This window comes from Eufriesea mexicana, unplaced genomic scaffold (genome assembly GCF_001483705.2).
Source record: "Eufriesea mexicana isolate 0111107269 unplaced genomic scaffold, ASM148370v2 scaffold21290, whole genome shotgun sequence".
NCBI classification, from domain to species: Eukaryota; Metazoa; Arthropoda; class Insecta; order Hymenoptera; family Apidae; genus Eufriesea; species Eufriesea mexicana.
In genome coordinates this window covers 123,436-139,679 of record NW_016928435.1, presented here as the reverse complement: position 1 = coordinate 139,679, position 16,244 = coordinate 123,436, and the positions used below count along the sequence as shown (strand labels likewise).

The window sequence follows — 16,244 nt, the reverse complement described above, 5'->3', positions numbered from 1 at the left end:
AACTCTATATTCAATTTATCTTTAATTTTTATAACTGTTACCAATTGCTCATTCTCCATCTCTTCAATGATTCTCATATGTGCATGATCCAATCATCGATGTCACTCATCTTTCTCTGTTCATAGATATGCTGCCTCTTTTCTGTTTCTTGATTTTACATAATATGTATTTCCTGTTCTCACTGCTTTCACTTGAACTTTTCCCTTTCCTTTATACAATTTAGCGCCAACTTTCTGAAACTCAACACATTAGCGTTCGTCAGTGGCTTTGTCCACTGATATCAATATTTATTCGGATCAGGATCACAACGTACCTTTCACCATATCATGTTATACAAGATAACATCACCTAATTTAATTTTAGCCCCTTTTTATCTGCCACATCCACCTTCTTTTTCTCAATCTTCATTTCTCCATCAAATATGTCTATCCTGTATGTCATATGGCCAGTCAACCTAAAATCAAATGGGCATATCAAACCTTACATACTTGTATTACTGCTTTAATATTTTCTCCACAAGAAAAATAATGACTCTACGCTGGTGATATTCCACGAGTCCAATATTTTTATCCTGTTGCACGTGTCCATTCACTTCAACAGAATATTGTCATTTCACAAACAGGCTCTGCTATCACTAATAAATGATAGAAAAACAATGGCTTGTTGTTACACTATTTAATCACAACTTAAGGTTATGTTTATACAAAAACTTACATTCTTTTGCTTGATGCAGCCACACTTCCATCAACACAACAATGCTTCCTGCGTTTTCTTGCAATTCTTTTCCCATTTTCTGTGCAACTCTCCTGTTCTCTTGGAGAAAAATTAACAAATTACTGAATTTCCGTGATTAATACAGGAGCTTTCACCATTGTATTGACATACGCCCCATTGCAGATTTCTCGTCTACCAGATAAAGAAGCGAATGCTGATTGTCCAATTAAACCCACTCCGTCGACTGAACTTATTAAAAAATGTAGAAAACTTTATGGGGTTCTTAAGTGAATAAAAACAAGGGAACAGAATGCGTATTAATTATTTTTGTCGTTTAATTGATTTATTTAATTACTTCATCACGTTACGTGGTTTCAAGCGCTCTCCTGGCGCCATCTTACCACAGCTTGCCGAACTCGAGCGTCAAGTCTAAAATCATAGATGGCTCTGATGTCAATTTACTAACTCTGATTATGTGCTCCGAATATATTTTAATAAATCAAATCGTCAGTGGAATATTCAATAATTACTCAATATCTGTGATTAATTTATGAACTTTTATAATTGCATCGTAAAGCCAGATCCTTAACGAACTTTCCAATATATTTTTCGATATAACTTTGGCCCTGATTAATTAATTATTAATTATTGTTCTGCACACTGTTTGAATTGTTGTAGAAAATTGTCGAAGACGCCATTGGTTTTTCATTAATTACTATCCTTTACGCAATTAATTTATGAAACTTTATGCACTCATTATAAAAACAATGTTCTTGCGAATCTTCTCACATAACTTTTGATCACATTTTGATTCTAGTTTCGTTTAGTATTAAATATTTTCACGGAAGATCGTGATGGTCGCCGTTATGAAATCATAGACGCCATCAAACAAAAATTAATAACAAACAATTTAGAGTTAAATTCCTTACGAAAATTATATAAGAATATAGTCTGGAGTTTCAGCTTTACAATGAAATTATAAAAGTTCACAAATTATTTACGGATATTGAATAATTAATAATTTTTCACTGCTGGAGCCATTCTATCCTTTTCTATCCCATCTGTGTCCTTGTCTAACACATGGCGAGGTATAGACGACCTCCTTGCGTATTCTATGTTCCTATCACTTTCCGGATCATTTGAGCCCAAATCATAGATGGCGCTGATCGAAGTTCCAGAATTAAAATCACGTGACGCATTGGGCGGGAGAATCAAAACAATAAAACGACATAAATAAGTATAACACACTTTACTCCCTCCTCTTTACTTTATTAATAACCCGACGAACGTGAAATCATGGAAGAAGGCGAATGATTTTATTAATGGTAAAACGAAAATGAAACTACCATGGTTACATACTTAGATATTTTTTATTTACTTTAAAAGCTTCACATATAAACGTTAATTGTTAACAACATAATAAACAATGATATATAGACATTAGAATCTGAGTATATGTCCGTATCGCGGACCGTTGTGAGAAAAAGATGTTTCGTAATACATATCACGTAATAATTATCATTATAATGACCATATATAGATGTAACAATATTTATAGAAATATACACACTACTGCAAATAATTCTATTCAAATACATGAGTTATCCTAATAATTCTAGATATTGGTGTATCTTGCATTTAACTCTCTTATCGTGCATATCCTCGGTTTTTTCTCGTGCAAAACTTCATAAAGAGTTCTTTATTCCCTATTCATAATCCTCTATATCTTTATCATCTTCAGCATCGTCTATTTTACAATTTTCTGCTTGCTTCGGTTCCTTTTTTGGGTCTTTCAATTTATTTTTTTATTCTTTCCTCCATTGCTCTGAAAATATAAATACAAGACAGTCAATAAAAAGTCCTACTTTCTATAACATAGTTATAATGTAAACAATAAACTAACTCTTTTTCTTTCTTTATAACTTCTAATTCTTCTGGAGTTTTTACTTCGTCGTCACTTTCCCAATCGCTACTACGGTCTTCCTTCCTCTCTTTATTTCTATGTACAAGTAGTTCAACAGCTGGTTGTGAGCTTAATTTTGGATCAGTTTAGTGATCGTGTGCTGACTTGCCCATACCACTAGACTTTCTATTTAATATCGCAGATTCTTCTTCATCTTCCTCTGCTTCTGCACCATATGATAAAAGATTGAAATCTCTGTAACAAAATTTTTCATTGCAAAGACTAATACTATCATGGCTAAATGCTACAAACATATATGATTTTTACTTTATTGCTGCTGTTTTAGTTTTGGAATCTCCATATATTTTACAACTTTCTCCTGTATCTGTAGGATCACCACCTTGTGTATGAAATATGTTGTTATCCCAATAACCTTCCATACATAATTGTATGAAATTTCTACATGTCTTCGGAGTTTCTTTTGCCCATAATTCTAATTCAATATCATCAACAGTTGTTTTCATTATAACAGAGCTATAACAAATATATTATTTTATTAATGTAAAATACTTTTAAAATCAACTTTACTAAAATTCATTATTTGCTATTGTAATTCAAATTAGAAAATATTTAATATATTGATATAGAAATTTAGAAAGTAAATATTGTATACCGGTAAAATTTTTAAAAACACATATACAATCCATTGAAATATTATTAACTAACACTTATTTCTTTACCCTTAGTAACTGGCTCTTGCATCAAAATATTACTCATGTTTGTATGTCTCCTATAATAAAAGAAATCCATCGTCATTAATATTTCATATTAAATCTTTAATCATTTATAAATCAGTCAACCAAGTGGTTCTTTTCTCGAATAATCATCAGCAGATAAGACATACCTTTATCTCCTTTTAACATTAACTTCACTGGCCCAATCAATTCCATGTGCCACAGCCCCATTATTCTTGCTGCTTTTACTTTTTCCATGTTCCTATAGATATTTCTACACATTTGTGCATTAATGCAACATTTATATTAACTCTATATTCAATTTATCTTTAATTTTTATAACTGTTACCAATTGCTCATTCTCCATCTCTTCAATGATTCTCACATTTGCATGTTAATGCAACACATCTTTCTCTCTTGATACATATGCTGCTTCTTTTATGTTTCTTGATTCAACATAATATGCATTTCTTCTTCTCTTTTCTGTCATTCAAACTTCTTTCTTTTCATTATGTACCTTAGCTCCATCATTCTGAAATATAACACCTTAGTGCTGGTCAACAATATTTCCCTATGTAACAGCGTAGATTTAATTTTATTCATTTATCATTTAGCACTATTCAGTCTCCACATTCAATTTATTTTTAACTTTCATAAATACTACCATGTATTCATCTTCCATTTCTACAAAGATCCTCATATTTGCATGTCGATGCCACACATCCTTTTGTATTGATACATATGCTGCCCCTTTGCAGCTTCTTGATTCGGCATAATATGTGTTTCCTCTTCTCGCTGCTCTCACTCGAATCCCTCTCTTTTCATTATATACCTCAGCCCCATCAATCTGAAACTTAATAACTTGTTATAAGAGGCCACTATCTACATTAATTTTATTCCCTTTTGTCTGACTAAACCACCTACATTATCTCAATCTTTATTTCACCATCGAAGAATTCTCTCTTCTATGTCATATTGCTAGCCAACCTGGAATCCAATAGCATATCAAACCCTATATATTTGTATTGCTTCTCGAATTTTTTTTCGCTGTAAAATATAATCCTTCGCATCTAATGGCTCTATGCTGGTCATATTCCATGAGTCTAACACATTTCTACCGTTGTACGTGTCTGCTTATTTCGACAGAATATTGTTTTCAGCCTACTCTATGCTCCTATACCGAAAAAACCGAAGCCACAAGCCTAATTTCGAAAATAGAGGCAAAAAAAGTCAATTGCGCAGCACGATTTCACAGCCACTGACACATTCGGCACTATTTCTCGAAAAGACACGTTCGAAACCGAAAAAAAATATCCAATCCCATTAGAGAACATTCCATTCTACACTGATATATAGAACAAACCTAATCAAAAAGCCTAATTTCGAAGATAGAAAAGATAAAAGTCAATTGCGCAGCACGATTTCACAGCCACTGACACATTCGGCACTATTTCTCGAAAACGCACACATGAAACCGGAAAAAAAATCCAATCCCATTAGAGAACATTCCATTCTACGCTGATATGTAGAACAAACCTAATCAAAAAGCCTAATTTCGAAGATAGAAAAGATAAAAGTCAATTGCGCAGCACGATTTCACAGCCACTGACACATTCGGCACTATTTCTCGAAAACGCACACATGAAACCGGAAAAAAAATCCAATCCCATTAGAGAACATTGCATTCTACACTGATATATAGAACGAACCTAATCAAAAAGTCTAATTTCGAAGATAGAAAAGATAATAGTCAATTGCGCAGCACGATCTCACAGCCACTGACACATTCAGCACTATTTCTCGAAAAGGCACGTTCGAAACCGAAAAAAAATATCCAATCCCATTAGAGAACATTCCATTCTACACTGATATATAGAACAAACCTAATCAAAAAGCCTAATTTCGAAGATAGAAAAGATAAAAGTCAATTGCGCAGCACGATTTCACAGCCACTGACACATTCAGCACTATTTCTCGAAAAGGCACGTTCGAAACCGAAAAAGAATATCCAATCCCATTAGAAAACGTTCCATTTCCATTAGAGAACATTCCATTCTACACTGATATATGGGGCAAACCTAATCGAGAAGCCTAATTTTTTTAAATAGGAGCCAAAAAAGTCTATTACGCAGCACGATTTCACAGCCACGGACACCTACGTTACTAAATTTCGGACACGAATGATGGAAATCATAGAGAAATCGGCACACGATATAGCGAAAAGCCTAATCAGCGCTGTTATCGTGAAAAAACCTAGTCCGGGAGCGTAATTACGAAAATGTAAACGATAAAATTGAACGGTGTAACATTATTTCACAGGCACTTGTACTTCCGTCACTTATTTTAAATGTGCACCTTCAGTTTTTTCTATATGTAGTATTTTACCACCGAACAAGTGTTCACAGTTATTTATTCTGCGCTTAGTATAGTTCTTTCGATTTCTTAATCTTGTGTTGTGGTCCTTTCGTATATATCACGACGAAGTTGCAGAAGTTGCTCAATATTCCGAAATAATAACAGATAATGCGTATTACTGTTCTTGAATATTTCTTTCGTCAGTTGCAGTAATTAAACGGCTGATGAAGGATAACACTGCTTCACAAATCGCTTTGTTCAGGGACTGAAGGTCTTACTTTAACGCGTGTAAATATTCCATCATGTGCTACCAGCATGTTGGATTCGCTTCGACCAGAAGTATTCTGCGATTGGGCAAAGCTGTGTCTCGTTTTCGCGGGAAGATGCTTCGTCTTTGAAATAGCCATGTGCTGAAGTATCGATGTGAAATATCAAACGATGTTTCTTACATTTATTAATATCAATAAAGCAAATATAAATATATTTCTGTTACGAAAAATTCTAAATTTCTATTATTAATTCATGAACTTGAATTATTAATTATTCCACTATACCAATGGAAAGATAAATCATTAGTATCTACGGGAATAATTCAAACACTCTATGCAATAATCACCAATAATTATTGAAATAACAAGCAATTCATATCCAGAATTATATTAGAAAGCTCGCTAAGGCTGTACCTTTACGATATAATTTTTAAAGCTGATGAATTAAATATACACGAACATGAGGTCACAGATGAAGATGAGTGGCTTTGTTCTTGGTAAAAAGAAAATAAAACTGCAATAGTTATATGCTAAAGTATTTTTTATTCATTTCGAAAGTTTCTCATATAGACGTTAAATGTTAACAACATAATAAAGAATGATATATAGGCATTAGAATCTGAGTAGATGTCCGTACCACGGACCGTTGAGAGAAACAGATGTTTCGTACCACATATTACGTAATAATTTTCATTACAATGACCATATATATATGTAACAATATTTATAGACATATGCACACTACTGCAAATAATTCCATTCAAATACATGAGTTATCCTAATAATTCTAGATATTGGTTTGCCTTGCATCTTATCTCTCTTATCGTGCATCTCCTCGGCTTTCTCTCGTACTAATCCTCATACGGAGTTCTTTATTCTCTATTTATTTTCCTCTATATCTTTATCATCTTCAACATTGTCTATTTTACAATTTTCTACTATCTTCCGTTTCTTCTTTGCATCCATCATTTTATTTTTTATCCTCTCCTTCATTGCTCTGAAAATATAAATATGACACAGTTAATAAAAAATTCTATTTTCTATAACATAGTTATAATGTGAACAATATACTAATTCTTTCTTTTTCTTTATAACTTCAAATTCTTCTTGACATTTTTATTTCGTCGTTACTTTCCCAATCCCTACTATGGTCCTCCTTCCTTTTTTTATTTGCAACTCCAAGCAATTCAACAGTTGGTTGTAAGCTTAATTTTGGATCAGTTAAATGATCACGAGCTGATTTGCCCTTATCGCTAAACATTTTATTTAATATCACACATTCTTCTTCATCTTCCTCTGCTTCTTCACCAAATGATAAAAGATTGAAATCTCTGTAACAAAATTTTTCATTGTAAAGAATAATACTATCGGGGCTAAATTCTGCAAACATATATGATTTTTACTTTACCACTGCTGTTTTAGTTTTAGAACTGTCCTTTACTTCTTCACTATTCTCTACAGTTATTCATGATATAATAACAGAAAATGGATTGCTCAATATTATAGATTTTAACAATCTTGGAGGATAAAATAGCCTATCATTCTACAAAGAAGAGGAAATATGATATTTATATTATTTTTTGACATATTCTCTTGTAAACATTAAATTTACCTCATCTACAGGTGTCTTCTCGAGTTTAAGCATGATATATATAGTTTCTCCAGTAACCTTACCAAAGATTGTATGTTTACTCTGCAATTCTGATGTACAACCAAGAGTAAAGAGGAATTGTGAAGTATTATCATCTTTTCCAGCATTAGCAATAGCAATTAAACCTCGTCCACAAGAACGTAATTTTGTACGAAATTCGTCCTAAAACACATAGATACAATAATTATTTTTGAATAAAAAGGGAATTCATTTTATTTTTAAATATAGTCTCACTTTAAATGGCTCTCCATATATTTTACCACCTTCTCCTGTACCTGTGGGATTACCACCTTGTGTATGAAATATAGTGTCATCCCAATAACCTTCCATATATAATTGTATGAAATTTCTTTATGCCTTTGGAGTTTCTTTTGCCCATAATTCTAACTCAATATCACCAACAGTTGTTTTCATTATAACCGAGCTATAACAAATATATTAGTTTTATTAATGTAAAATACTTTTAAAATCAACTTTACTAAAATTCATTATTTGCTATTGTAATTCAAATTAGAAAATATTTAATATATTGATATAGAAATTTAGAAAGTAAATATTGTGTATCGGTAAAATTTTTAAAAACAGATATACAATCCATCGAAATATTAATAACTAATACTTATTTCTTTACCCTTAGTAACTGGCTCTTGCATCAAAATATTACTCATGTTTGTATGTCTCCTATAATAAAAAAAATCCATCGTCAATATTTCATATTAAATTTTTAGTCATTTATAAATCAGTCAACCAAATGGTTCTTTTCTCAAATAATCATCAACAGATAAGACATACCTTTATGTCCTTTTAACATTAGCTTCACTGGCCCAATTAATTCCATCTGCCACAGCCCCATTATTCTTGTTGCTTTTACTTTTTCCATGTCCCTATAGATATTTCTACACATATGTGCCTTAATGCAACATTTAAACTCTATATTCAATTTATCTTTAAGTTTTATAACTATTACCAATTGCTCATTCTTCATCTGTTCAATGGTCCTCATATTTGTATATCAATGATACACATCCTTCCTGTTCATACATATGTTGCCCTCTTCCTGTTTCCTAACGCAACATAATATGCGTTTCCTCTTCTTACTGCTTGCATTAGAACCTCTCTTTTCTTTATATACCTCGGCTCCAACATTCTGAAATATAACAGATTAGAGATGATCACTGACTTTGACACTGATGTGAATATTTACTTAAATCAGGAGCACAACATTCACTTCTACCTTAATCTATTCTCAACATATTATTGTTACAAGAGGACATTACCTAAATTAATTATATTCCTCTTTGTCTTCCCAAAGTATCTCCCTTTTACGAATATTGGTTTGACCATCAAACATTTCTAAGTCGTAAGTCATATGGTTGGCCGACCAACAAATCAATATACACACCATAAATTACATATATGTATTACTGCTTCAATTTTTTATCGGTATAAAATATAACTATTGGCCTCTATTTCTATATGATGGTGCAATTCCATGAGTACATCATTTTTCTACTGTTACACGTGCTTGTTCATTTCAACAGAATATTGCCTCGAACATACTCTACACTGTTATCCCGAAAAAACCTAATCCAAAAGACTGAATTCAAAAATAGAAGCGAAAAAAGGAAATCGCGCATGGCGAACAGAATGCCACTGACACATTCGGCACTATTCTTCGAAAACGCACATACGAAACCGGAAAAAAATATCCAATCCCATTAGAGAACATTCCATTCTACAATAATATATAGAACAAACCTAATCAAAAAGCCTAATTTCGAAGATAGAAAAAATAAAAGTCAATTGCGTAGCACCATATCACAACCATTGACACATGCGGCACTATTTCTCGAAAACGCACGTTCGAAACCGAAAAAAAATATCCAATCCCATTTGAGAACATTCCACTCTACACTGACATATAGGGCAAACCTAATCGAGAAGCCTAATTTTTTAAATAGAAGCCAAAAGATTCTATCACGCAGCACGATTTCACAGCCACAGACACTTACGTTATTAAACTTCGGACACGAATGGTGGAAATCATAGAGAAATCGGCATACGATATAGCGAAAAGCCTAATCATCGCTGTTATAGTGAAAAAACCTAGTCCGAAAGACTAATTACGGAAATGTAAACTATAAAATTGAACGGTGTAACACTATTTCACAGGCACTTGTACTTCCGTCACTTATTTTAAATGTGCACCTTCAGTTTTTTCTATATGTAGTATTTTACCACCGAACAAGTGTTCACAGTTATTTATTCTGCGCTTAGTATAGTTCTTTCAATTTCTTAATCTTGTGTTGTGGTCCTTTCGTATATATCACGACGAAGTTGCAGAAGTTGCTCAATATTCCGAAATAATAACAGATAATGCGTATTACTGTTCTTGAATATTTCTTTCGTCAGTTGCAGTAATTAAAAGGCTGACGAAGGATAACACTACTGCACAAATCGCTTTGTTCAGGGACTGAAAGTTTTACTTTAACGCGTGTAAATATTCCATCATGTGCTACCTGCATGTTGGATTCGCTTCGACCAGAAGTATTCTGCGATTGGGCAAAGCTGTGTCTCGTTTTCGCGGGAAGATGCTTCGTCTTTGAAATAGCCATGTGCTGAAGTATCGATGTGAAATATCAAACGATGTTTCTTACATTTATTAATATCAATAAAGCAAATATAAATATATTTCTGTTACGAAAAATTCTAAATTTCTATTATTAATTCATGAACTTGAATTATTAATTATTCCGCTATACCAATGGAAAGATAAATCATTAGTATCTACGGCAATAATTCAAACACTCTATGCAATAATCACCAATAATTATTGAAATAACAAGCAATTCATATCCAGAATTACATTAGAAAGCTCGCTAAGGCTGTACCTTTACGATGCAATTTTTAAAGTTGATGAATTAAATATAGACGAACATGAGGTCACAGATGAAGATGAGTGGCTTTGTTCTTGGTAAAAAGAAAATAAAACTGCAATAGTTATATGCTAAAGTATTTTCTATTCATTTCGAAAGTTTCACATATAAACGTTAAATGTTAACAACATAATAAACAATGATATATAGTCATTAGAATCTGAGTAGATGTCCGTACCACGGACTGTTGAGAGAAACAGATGTTTCGTAATAAATACACTTAATAATTTTCATTATAATGTCCATATATAAATGTAACAATATTTATAGACATATACATTACTGCAAATGATTCTATTCAAATATATGACTTATCCTAATAATTCTAGATATTGGTCTTTCTTGTATCTATCTCTCTTATCGTGCATCTCCGCGGCTTTCTCTCGTCCTAAACCTCATAAGTTCTTTATTTCCTATTCATTTTCCTTTATATCTTTATCATCTTCAACATCATCTATTTTATAATTTTCTACTTTCTTCGGAAACTTTTTTGTATTTCTCAATTTACTTTTTATCCTTTCCTTCATTGCTGTGAAAATATAAATATAAGATTATATAATACAAGTCAATAAAAATTCCACTTTCTATAACATAGTTATAATGTAAACACTAACTCTTTCTCTTTCTTTATAACTTCTAACTCTTCTTTAGTTTTTACTTCGTCGTCACTTTCATCAATTAAATGATCATGCGCTGATTTGTACCTATCACTAAACTTTTTATTTAATATCACAGTTTCTTCTTCATCCTCCTCTGCTTCTTCACCAAATGATAGAATATTGAAATCTCTGTAACAATATTTTTTATTACAAAGAACAATACTATCAGGGCTAAATTCTGCAAACATATATGATTTTTACTTTATTGCTGCTGTTTTAGTTTTTGAATTGTCCTTTGCTTCTTCACTTTCCTGTACTATTATCCTTGGTGTAATATCAGAAAATGGATTGTTCAATATCATAATTTTTATCAATCTTGGAGGATAAAATGGTCTAGCATTCTACAAAAAGGAGGTAATATTATATTTATATCAATTCTTGATGTATTTTCTTGTAAACATTAAATTTACCTCATCTACAAGTGCTTCTTCAAGTTCAAGCATGTTATATATAGTTTGTCCAGTACCCTTACAAAAGATTGTATGTTTATTATGCAATTCTAATGTGGAACCAACAGTAAATAAGAATTGGAAACCATTGTCATCTTCTCCAGCATAGCCACCAGCAATTAAACCTCGTCCACAGGAACGTAATCTTGTACGAAAATCGTCCTAAAACACATATATCTAATAATTATTCTTGAAGAAAAAACGAATTCATTTTACTTTTAAATATGGTCTCACTTTAAATGGCTCTCCATATATTTTACAACTTTCTCCTGTATCTGTAGGATCACCACCTTGTGTATGAAATATATTGTTATCCCAATAACCTTCCATACATAATTGTATGAAATTTCTACATGTCTTCGGAGTTTCTTTGACCCATAATTCTGCCTCAATATCACCAACAGTTGTTTTCATTACAACCTAGTTATAACAAATATATTAGTTTTATTCATGTACAATGTTTTTAAAATCAAATTTATTAAAATTTATTATTTATTATTGCAATTCAAATTAGAAATTATTTAATATATTAATATAGAAATTTAGAAAGTAAATATTGTATATCGGTTAAATTTTTAAAAACAGATATACAATCTATTGAAACATTATTAACTAATACTTACTACTTTACCCTTAGTGACTGGCTCTTACATATAAATATTACTCATGTTTGTAAGTTTCCTATAATAAAAAAAAATCCATCGTCAATATTTCATATTAAATTTTTAGTCATTTATAAATCAGTCAACCAAATGGTTCTTTTCTCAAATAACCATCAACAGATAAGACATACCTTTATGTCCTTTTAACATTAGCTTCACTGGCCCAATCAATTCCATGTGCCACAGCCCCAGTATTCTTGTTGCTTTTACTTTTTCCATGTTCCTATAGATATTTCTACACATTTGTGCCTTAATGCAATATTTATATTAACTCTATATTCAATTTATCCTTAAATTTTATAACTATTACCATTTGTTCATTCTCCATCTCTTCAATGATCCTCATATTTGCATGACCCAATCATCGATGTCGCACATCTTTCTATGTTCATAGATATGCTGCCCCTTTTCTGTTTCTTGATTTTACATATGTATTTCCTGTTCTCACTGCTTCCACTTGAACTTTTCCCCTTTCTTTATACAATTTAGCGCCAACTTTTTGAAACTTAACACATTAGCGTTCGTCAGTGGCTTTGTCCACTGATATCAATATTTATTCGGATCAGGATCACAACGTACCTTTCACCATATCATGTTGATACAAGATAACATCACCTAATTTAATTTAAATCCATTTTTATCTGCCACATCCATCTCCCTTTTCTCAATTTTCAATTCACCATCAAATATGTCTATCCTGTATGTCATATGGCCAGTCAACCTAAAATCAAATGGACATATCAAACCTTACATACTTGTATTACTGCTTTAATATTTTCTCCACATGAAAAATAATTAGTGGCATCTAATGACTCTACGCTGGTAATATTCCACGAGTCCAATATTTTTATCTTGTTGCATGTGCCCATTTACTTCAACAGAATATTGTCATTTTACAACTAGACTCTGCTATCACTAATAAAAGGTAGAAAAACAATAGCTCAGAACTTACACTATTTAATTCAACTGATGGTTGTGTTAATACAAAGACTTACATTCTTTTGCGTGATGCATGCGCACCTGCATGTACCCAACAATGCGTCCGGCGTTTGTTTGCAATTTTTTCTGATTTTCTATACACTCTCCTGTTCACTTAGAGAAAAATTAGCAAGTCATTCAATTTCTCTGATTAATTTATGAACTTTCATAATTACGTTATAAAGGCGTACCTTTGCACATTTGTCGTCTGCCAGGTAAAGAAATGAATGCTGATTGTCTAATTAAAACCATTGTTTGGGCTAAATTTATTAAAGAATGTAGAAAATTTTATGGAGTTCTTAAATAAAAAAGAAGGGAAATGTATGTGTATTGGTTATTAAGTCATTTGATTGTTTTATTTATTTCATCCAACACGTCACGAGGATTTAGGCGACCTCCAAGCGCAATCTGTTCTTTTTACCTTATCCGAGTTTCGAGTTCAAAATCATAGATGTCACTAATTATCTTCAAATATGTTACTAACTCTGATTATGTGCTCCTGTTACTTCCTAATATACCATTTCGGCAGTGGAAAATTCACTAATTACTCAATATCTGTGATTAATTTATGAACTTTTATAATTGCATCGTAAAGCCAGATCCTTAACGAACTTTCCAATATATTTTTCGATATAAATTTGTCCCTAATTAATTAATTATTAATAATTTTTCTGCGTAGTGTTTGAATTGTTGTCGAAGATTGTCGAAGATGCCGTTGGTTTTTCATTAATTACTATCCTTACGCAATTAATTTATGGAACTTTAGGCACTCATTATAAAAACAATGTTCTTGCGAATCTTCTCATATAACTTTTGATCATATTTTGCTTCTAGTTTCGTTTAGTATTAAATATTTTCACGGAAGATCGTGACGTTCGTCGTTACGAAATCATAGAAGCCATTAAACAATAATTAATAACTAACAATTTGGAGTTAAATTCTTTACGAAAATTATATAGGAATATTGCCTGAAGTTTTAGCTTTACAATGAAATTATAAAAGTTCATAAATTAATTACGGAAATTGAGTAATTTATTAATTTTTCACTGTCGGAGCCATTCTATCCTTTTCTATCCCCTCTCTGCTGATCGCAGGCGGTAAAATTTGTATTTATTCGGCAAAAGAAAATTAATAAATTTCCAAGTTTCTGTAACTAATTCATGAACATTTATAGCTGCACAACAAAGTTGGAATTATAGACAACATTCTTGTACAATGTTTAATTTAATAATTAGTAGTAAATAAGATTGCTATAGAAAGTTTTTCTTGCATAATATTCTTATTATTTTGTAATAAATATATACCAGCATAAGAAAGGATAAAAAATAAATTTTTTTATTAAGAAATTTGACTTACAATTGTTTATTTACAATGTTTTCATAGGCGAAAAATGAATACAAAATATAAACTACATTGAAGAAAAAAATTGGATTAAAGACGGGAGGAGAATCGAACCCAAGACCTAATTCGTAGGAATTTTCGAATGTTGCCGTTAGGCCACGACTTCGTTCGGCAAGAAGTGGCACTAACTCTATAGTTATGTAAGTAGTAAAACTTTAATCATAAATATTTCAAAAATTATTGAGTAGTGACGGCTATAATGATATATATTCTTGAACTGCATGACGAAATCTATAAATCTGTAAAGTTTCAATTAAATCGGTGATCCGAAGGACTTGCACTCTCCATATAAAATGATTAATCATTTACGAATCGCGTTTCATACTGACGCATTGATTATTTGAATCGTATCGTGCGCAAACTGTGGTATAGATACGATCGTATAGACTTTATACTTAAAACGATTTATCTACGTGTGATGCATTTATAAACATATTTATGATCATGATACGATCTATATATCTTTTTATACATTTATAACTCGTTACAATTTTGTATAAATATTATCAATTTCAACAGTTTGTTTGCGTTCAAATGAATCTTTAATTAACCTTAAATTGTCAAATCAATAATATAGATAGAGATTTTCGAAGTTCGGTTACAGATTTAAATCATGTAAGTAGCTGTCAATTAAAATGTTTAAGAAATTACTTTTCATATTCTACGCTGATATATAGTATTCGTATGTATGTATGCATGTATTTATTTTGTATGTACGTATGGATGTGTATATTTAAAATTAATAGAACTTAACGAATCTAAGTGAATTGTTTCAAATTCGAATGTCACTAATTTTATGTTCAACTTTAAAAATACATTGTTAATTTAAATATTTATCTTGGTAATAATAATACTTTCATGAATTCACGTAACAGAGAATTTCAAGGTAGATAACTTACTTTTCATTGACCGAATATTGTTTATAAACTCGGACGCGTAATTCACCTTGTTTATTTAGCACCAACTATGCTATAACAAATTAGTTATACAATTTACAATTAATAAAACATGTTCGAGTCATTACTGATTTAAATGTTCTTATCAAATACATTCGTTTTAATTAAATTGGTTATCCCTATAATAACATTTACTATAAAAAACGATTAATATAATTTATTACAACTTTATTTCTAATTCGTTATTATGAGAAATAAGTAAATCAGTGCGAACATTTAAAAAAAGTTATATATAATTTAAAAAATACAGTAAGATATTATCAAAATAGATTTATTGTTTATTGGCAATTGAGGTTACTTCTACCAAATTATCAACAAAAAGAAAATATCAATGTTGAGAACAAAAAATTAAAAATCGAAAAATCTTTTACATTGTTATTGATTTCAAAATATTTTGGGGAAATATAGCCTTATAATCGAAGTTTTTTTGAAGTATTGATTGCATTCAATGGAAAATTTTGTACACCGAAACATGGTAAAACCATGTTGACAGATCAATACTAATCGCATTAAAACAATCGTAATTAATTTTACTTGCATATTATTAAGTAATTATTTAATTACTTGCTTCGTTTTA

The 16,244-nt window shown here is 31.1% G+C and overlaps 1 pseudogene; it reads right to left on the bottom strand.

Moving 5' to 3' along the window:
* Window positions 1-6,854: 6,854 nt before the first annotated feature.
* On the bottom strand, window positions 6,855-8,294 carry LOC108554425 (peptidyl-prolyl cis-trans isomerase CWC27 homolog; annotated as a pseudogene).
* Between the last annotated feature and the right edge of the window lie 7,950 nt (window positions 8,295-16,244).